The following is a 7500-nucleotide window of genomic DNA, read 5'->3' as shown; positions in this document are numbered from 1 at the left end:
GTGTGATAACATGGTAGAGTCTTCAGGAGTTGTTTACCCTGTAACACAGCATTCTTGTTATGTGTCGTGCCCATTTACTAGAACTGGTAATCTGTTGAGAGATTACTGCAGAAAACATTACAGGAAAACTTTAGGCACGTGAACTTTGCTGATCTTTACTTATAGAGGTGTGTCATGGTTAGTTTCATGTTAGTGTTGGTTTGAAATGAATTTCCAGTGGAACTGGTTTAGCTGAAACCATAATATTTACAGCATTTGGCAGACGCTCTTATCCAACAAAGTGAGGTCACGCAGGTGGATGTTCCATTACAAATATCAAAAATATATAATTACATCTATTAAAATCATAAATTACATTTAAATAATTACATCTATTAAAAATAGTTTAATAGATGTAACTATAGGTGTCTCCAGGATCATTACTGGATCAGAAAAAAACTTTAGCAAGCCAATGTAGAGCTGAGGTCTGTGGGTGTGTGAGTGGACATAAATCACCATGTGAAATAATACCTCAAGCTCCAGAGACTTTAAGATGATGAGAAGCTACAATTCCTAATCATTGACAACATTAACAAATATAATATGGATACTGTTCGAGAGGAGGGGCTTCTTGTGCACGTCAGTCAAAACCGGAAGCAGCCTAACCCAAATGGGTGTCACCCTGTTTTGATAGCTCCGCCCCACACATACGTAACCCAGGCAGCTATCATGGCGGAACCTGCTGTAGAAAAGTTCAAAGTTTATAAATTTTGTCTCAACAACAGTTCAATTCCAGCATAAATCCAATACAAAACGTTTCCGATTCAGCACTTACAAATAAATCCCCACGATCGAACTTAGGAAACGAGAAAGAAATCACAGCTCACTTACAGTCACGGTTCCCGTTAACAAAATAAACCACAGTCCGAGTTGTGCATCAAATCATACAGAGATTGTTTCGTGTCCCTTAGAAACCCACAAACGTGTGAAAACGAATCCCTCGTATCTGCAACACAAAATGTCCGCCGCGTCGTCGGACTGCTCACACGTGCTGTAACCGACCCTGTACCGCTCACCCACGTTGTCATGAGATTCATAGTGTCCGCGGCGACTTCGATCACTCTGCATCCGTGTAGACGACACGATAAATCCGAGGCCAGAGACCAAATATTCGGGCGCCACTTATAACACGTTGATTCAGGATTAAGAGATAGCTCGCCTAACTCCAGCTGCAACAGAAATACTCATCTGTCTTACACACGTGCAGTACTCATGGAAACTGCGACGGCAGACTGTTCCCTTCTTCTTCTTCTTCTTCTTCTGATTTTTACTGGCGGATGGCAAACCAACTTTATGTGCATTTACCGCCACCTACTGGACTGGAGTGTGGAGCGCATAATGGTTTGGAAGAAAAAAAAAATTATTAATACAACTGTATGTTAAATTCTATTGATCAGTTTTGTTTGTTTTAAGAAAACAACTAATTCCTGGAATATCCTAAACTGTTTTGATTCGTTTCCTAATAGAATCCGAAGGGAGAAATCATTTATACCAAACGATCGTAGTGCTTGAATTAATTTATTTCTTGCTCCTGCATATGCTTCACACTCTATAAGTACATGCTCTACTGTTTCTGCTTGACCACACTTATCACAATTTCCATTTTCATGTTTACCCATTTTATATAGACCCTGATTTAATGCACAATGTCCGAGACGCAGTCTTGACATTAAAACATCTTCTTTCCTGTTGCCAAACTTTCTTCTTTCTAGCCCTACGTTCTCTTGAACATGATGAAAGTGTCTACCTTTTGTTCCACTATCCCACTCCTTCTGCCATTTCTTTCTTGTTTCTTTTGCAATTATCCCTTTTACCTCTGTTTTACTCATTGACACTTTAATGTCAATTTCTGCATGCTTTAAGGCCAGTTTAGCCAGATGGTCTACCTCCTCATTTCCTTCCACACCCATATGTGATGGTATCCACAGGAATTTTACCATAATTCCATACTGTCTTATTCTAAATAGGCTCTGCATCACTTCAATGATCATATCTTGTCTGGCTGTTGATGTTCCACTTAGCAAGCTATTCAAAACTGAAAGGGAATCTGTACAAATGACTGTTTTTGTTGGCTGTACTTCCTCTATCCACTGGAGTGCTAGAAATATTGCTGTTATCTCTACAGTAAAAACCGATACGTGGTCTGAAATGCGTTTGTATATTTTGACTTTGAATTGGGGAATATATACTGCTGATGCTGTTCTTCCAGATTCAGGATCTTTGAAGCCATCTGTGTATATTTGTAATATGCTGAAATATGACTGTTCGATGTATTGTTGCACTGCTATATTTGTTAACATATTTCTTTCTTTATGTTTGTCTTTGTATAGCTTAGTGTCGACTACTGGCAAAGGGAAAAGCCAAGGAGGAATTGCTGAAGTTGCTACAGAAGGAGCAATATTGATGGCACTAATTCCCATATTCTGTGCTTCCTCATTTGCAGTCCATCCAAAGCTTGATAGTCTTTTATACTCATATTCCCAGCAATTCTTTAAAACATTTTTAACTGGATGACTATCCAAGTGTCCCTTTACAGTGATCCAATATCTCATCTTTAATTTGAGCCTTCGGATTTCCAGAGGCATTTCACCCATCTCTACTTGTACTGCTGTTATTGGAGACGTTCTTATTGCTCCACAACATATTCGCATAGCTTGTGATTGGATTGCCTCAATCTTTAACAGGTGAGTTTTAGATGCAGAACTATACACCATACTGCCATAGTCAATAGCTGCTCTTATCAGTGCACAGTAAATCATTTTAAGAGACTGACGACATGCCCCCATTCAACTCCTGATAAACACCTCATTACATTTATCGCCTTTTTACCTTTGTCTATCATTTTCTGAATATGTGCTCTAAAATTCAATTTTGAGTCCATCCACATTCCTAGAAATCTAATTACTGACACCTGCTCCAAATGGTGGTCATACATTTTAATATTCATTATTGGATTGATATTCCTTTTTGTAAAACAGATCACCTGAGTTTTTGCTACAGAGAAACGGAAACCCCATTCATTAGCCCAATTTTCTACTTTCTTAACAGCATTCTGCATACACTTTTCCACATGCCCCACATTGCGGCCCCTTTTCCACAGTGCGCCGTCATCTGCATACAGAGATCTTCCTATCCCCGTGTCTATCTGATTAAAGATATCATTAATCATTAGATTAAACAGAATGGGACTGCTAACACTTCCTTGAGGTGTTCCATTCTCTATTTGATATATCTGAGACAATTCAGACCCCACCCTAACTTGTATAGTTCTTTCAAAAAGGAAGTTCTTGATCCAATTATACATTCTACCTTGTATTTTCATTTTTTTCTAATTTTATTAATAGTCCCTCCTTCCACATCATGTCGTAAGCTTTTTCAACATCAAAGAATACTCCTATTAACACTTCTTTGTTTACTTGTGCCTTTCTTATTTCAGCTTCCAAACACAGCACAGAGTCCATAGTGTTTCGCCCTTTCGAAAACCACTTTGATATGGTGATAAAATGTTATTCTTCTCGATGATATACACCAATCTGCTCATTACCATACGTTCCATTAGTTTGCAAAGTTTTGAAGTTAATGCAATGGGCCTGTAATTATTTGGTTGGGTATGCTCTTTGCCTGGCTTTGCTATTGGTACTATAACACCATGCTTCCAGTCAGCTGGTAACTTCCCTGACTCCCACACCTTATTAAAAAGACTTAAGATTATACTTAATGATGACTCTGACAGATGTTTTACCATTTCATAACAGATATCATCTCTTCCTGGTGAAGTTTGTTTAACTCCTGCAAGTGCTTTCTTCAGCTCATATAGAGTAAACTCTGAGTCTAAAGTACATCCAGATGGTCCTTTTTCTTTCAGTAGTCGAGGGTACTTATTCAGGATATGTTCCCTATACCTCCTCATTTCATCTGACAGATTTGAACTATTGTGCACTTTAGTAAATGTTTCTGCTAGAACCTCTGCTTTTTCGCTGTCTGATATGACTAGTTTATCTTTATATACTAAAACAGGAATGCTGCTATTTCTTTGTTTTCCTCCCATTTTCCTTATCATACTCCAAACTTCATTTATTTCAATATCTTCCCCAATATTGCTGCAAAATTCCCTCCAGTAATTTCTCTTAGATGTCCGTATTACTCTTCTCACTATGGCCTGTGTTTTTTTATACTGAATAAATTCATTATAATTGAATGATTTTCTAACTTTCTTAAACGCTTTATTCCTTTTCCTAATTGCCTCACTACACTCCTCATTCCACCATGGGACGGCTTTCTTCCTGACACCAGCCTTCTTCTTACCTATTACCTCTATAGAGGTACTTTGAAGAACTTCACATATCTTAAAATTGAAGTCCTCTACATCGTCCATAGACTTACTAATTTCTGACATTCTGTTACTGCACACCTCTTTAAATTTGTCCCAGTCGGCTGATTTAAATTTCCACCTCGGCATTCTTTCCGTCACAATTTGTGCTACATCTAAACCGATCGTACTGTTGATAGGGAAATGATCACTCCCAACTGTACTGTGATTCAATATTTTCCAATCACATTTTCTTGCTAAACATTCAGAGACTAGAGTTAAGTCTAATATTGAATATTTTCCTTGTGACAAATCAACTCTTGTATAGCCACCATCATTGATGCACACTAATCCTCCCCAATCGAGCATGTCTTCTACAATCAGTCCATTACTATCTGTGTTTGTACTCCCCCATAACGTGTTGTGGGTATTAAAATCACCACACCACACCACACCACTTTATTACTTCCTTTTCCTCCAATATTTTCTAGCTTATCCTTGCTTAACCTGTCACATGGATTGTAAAAGTTAATTATTCTAATACTATATACACCTTCCCATATTTCCACCACTACAACCTCTTGCTCCCCATTTACCTCAAACTTTCTATACCCAAATCTTGTTTAATAAATGTTGCTACCCCACCACCATTTCCTTCGTTTCTATCTTTTCTGATTGAAATGTAACCGTGAATTAAAAAATTTAATTGAGGTTTCAGCCACGTTTCTTGAACACATATAATGTCCGGACTATATACTTGATTTGTGATAAATTTTTTGAATTCTTGACCACTGGCAATTAAACTTCTTGCATTCCATTGCATTATTGTTAACACCATTATGTACCACCACATGTTTGACTGTTTTCTGTCGGACTGATTACTGTTTGTGACTTAAGCTTTTCATTTATCATATCTACTGTAACTTCTTCTAACTCCAAGTACTTTTCTGCCGCTCTAATAATGATTTTAATTCTCTCTGTCCTGCTTTCAGTTTGGGCGGAACAATTCACCACTTCTGCTATGAATGCTACGAATGAGACTTTATCAACAATCACTTCACTCTCTTTACTTTGCTCTTTCACCACTGCCTTTTGTTGTGGTACTGTTGTCCTTGTTTCAATTACTTTGGGTGCTTGTTTTACTTTCTTTATAGCCTCAGCATATGATATTCCTTCTGCCACTCTGATATTTTGTATTTTCACTGCATTCTTCCTTACTGAACAACCTCCGTATCCTGCACTGTGCTCTCCTCCACAATTACAGCATTTTGGTTTAATACCTTGCCCACATTTACCATATTCATGCTCACCTCCACACCGTGCACATCTCTGTTTTCCTTTACAAACTGCCGCTACGTGGCCAAATTTTTGGCATTTGTAACATCTTAGTGGCGGGGGAACATATGGCCTGACATTGTAGCTCATAAAGCCTAAATTTACTCTCTCAGGCAGTTTGTTCTCATCAAAGTTTAACATTACTGAGAGGCTGTCAGTCTTCTCATTATTTCTAAGGCACTTGAGCCACCTGACATCCTTTACTGTTGCCCCAGATATATTTCTTAAGATTTTCTAAGCTGAAACATCAGTTGGGATCCCTGTTATTACACCTCTAACCCAAGTCTTCTCTTCTGGGATTGAGCATACTACTTTGTGTCCAAGGAGTGATTTTAGTCCCAGGGCCATTTTTTGTTGTCTATCATCTGTACAGAACAAAATCAGTTTGCCATCCCTCAATGTCTTCATACTTTCAACTGTTCCTAATTTTTCTTTAAGTGCTTTTGTTAATTTCAATGGGTTTATGACATTTAAGGACTCGGTAGCAAACTTCAGCAAAACTTTATACTCCTCTTTCCTCCTTCTTGTCTGGTGATTTCCCTTTTCACTTTCCGTTTCTGAGATTTGTCCCCAATTTTTCTTTCTTTTCCGAGTTTCTATCAATTTCCATTCATTACCTCCACTATCCTCATCAGCCAATTCTCCCTCCATTTCCGGACCGCTTCCGGATACTACGCTACTTCCTACAATCAGCGCTCCAGTCACAATCCAGCTGTCGCCCTCCGCCTCTCTCCGGTGCAGCGTCCCCTCCGCTGGAGCCGTCGCAGACTGTTCCCACAATTCCTCTCTGCTCACTGATGGTGCAACTGCAATGACAGCCAAACACAAGGGACTGGTAACGGTAATGTTGCTCCATCCTCTGTGTCAACTCATTGCTGCATTCACAGAGAACAGCTCGCAGTGAAAGCGATGCCAAGTTGCCTTAAAACTGTTTTAGACGAGGCAGTTAAAATAGTCAACTCAATCAAAGGCAAGGCCCTCAACTCGCGTCTTTTTAAAGTCCTGTGTGAAGAAATGGGGAGTGAGCACACAAAACTTCTGTTCCACACTGAAGTGCGCTGGTTGTCCCGTGGCAAGGTCCTGTCTCGTCTCTTTGAACTGCACGATGAAGTAAAATTATTTCTGCACCAAGCTGATGAACTGTATGATCGACTTCATGACTTTATGTGGCTTTCAAAACTAGCATATCTTGCAGATATTTTCAGCATGCTCAATACGCTCAACTTAACACTGCAAGGAAAACGGTCACAGTCTTCACTGTACAGGACAAAATTAAAGGGGCCCGCACCAAATTAGAGCTCTGGTGCGCACGTATCGATCGCCGTGAATTTGAATGTTTCCCCACTCTAGCAGACTTTCTTCTCGAAACTGAAGGGACCCTGGGTGACGACACCGTCACAGCCATAAAGGAACATCTACAAGGCCTTCACATGCAGCTGGGGAAATACATTCCAGAGCTAGATGTGGACTTTGAGTGGATCAGAAATCCGTTTGGCGATATCATTGAGCAATGTACCAAGCTCTCAGTACAGGAAGGCAATAGTCTTGTGGACATTGCATCAGATGGAGGTCTCAAAATGTCATTCAAACAACAGCCCTTAACAGACTTCTGGGCTCAGCTCCTTCCTGAACATCCAAAGCTTGCAGAATCTGCCCTCAAAGTGCTCATGCCCTTCCCAACTACATACAACTGTGAAGTTGGGTTTTCCACACTGGTTGGTTTGAAAACAAAACAGCACAACAGACTAAATGTGGAGCCTAGTATGAGACTGAAACTCTCCTCTTTGGAGCCAGACATTCAGAAACTGATGTGTGAT

At 39.5% G+C, this 7500-nt stretch overlaps 1 protein-coding gene across 7 annotated transcripts in view; it reads right to left on the bottom strand.

Annotated features, from left to right (window-relative positions):
- LOC113660587 (class I histocompatibility antigen, F10 alpha chain-like) overlaps positions 1-7500 on the bottom strand; it is a 73810-nt gene that overhangs the window by 6370 nt on the left and 59940 nt on the right. For 3 of the 7 annotated variants that reach the window (XR_007139349.1, XR_007139350.1, XM_047807659.1), the window contains exon 1: positions 1-1310. This exon is cut by the window's left edge and continues 702 nt beyond it. The exons of 1 other annotated variant lie outside the window; for it this stretch is intronic. The gene's annotated coding sequence lies outside the window, so the exon portion shown is untranslated. Of the gene's footprint in view, positions 1311-7500 lie in introns of those variants that run through there. 3 more of the 7 variants (XM_047807661.1, XM_047807662.1, XM_047807660.1) reach the window with 3 other exon arrangements.

This window comes from Tachysurus fulvidraco, chromosome 24 (assembly GCF_022655615.1).
Source record: "Tachysurus fulvidraco isolate hzauxx_2018 chromosome 24, HZAU_PFXX_2.0, whole genome shotgun sequence".
NCBI classification, from domain to species: domain Eukaryota; kingdom Metazoa; phylum Chordata; class Actinopteri; order Siluriformes; family Bagridae; genus Tachysurus; species Tachysurus fulvidraco.
This window is presented reverse-complemented; position numbering and strand designations above follow the sequence as displayed.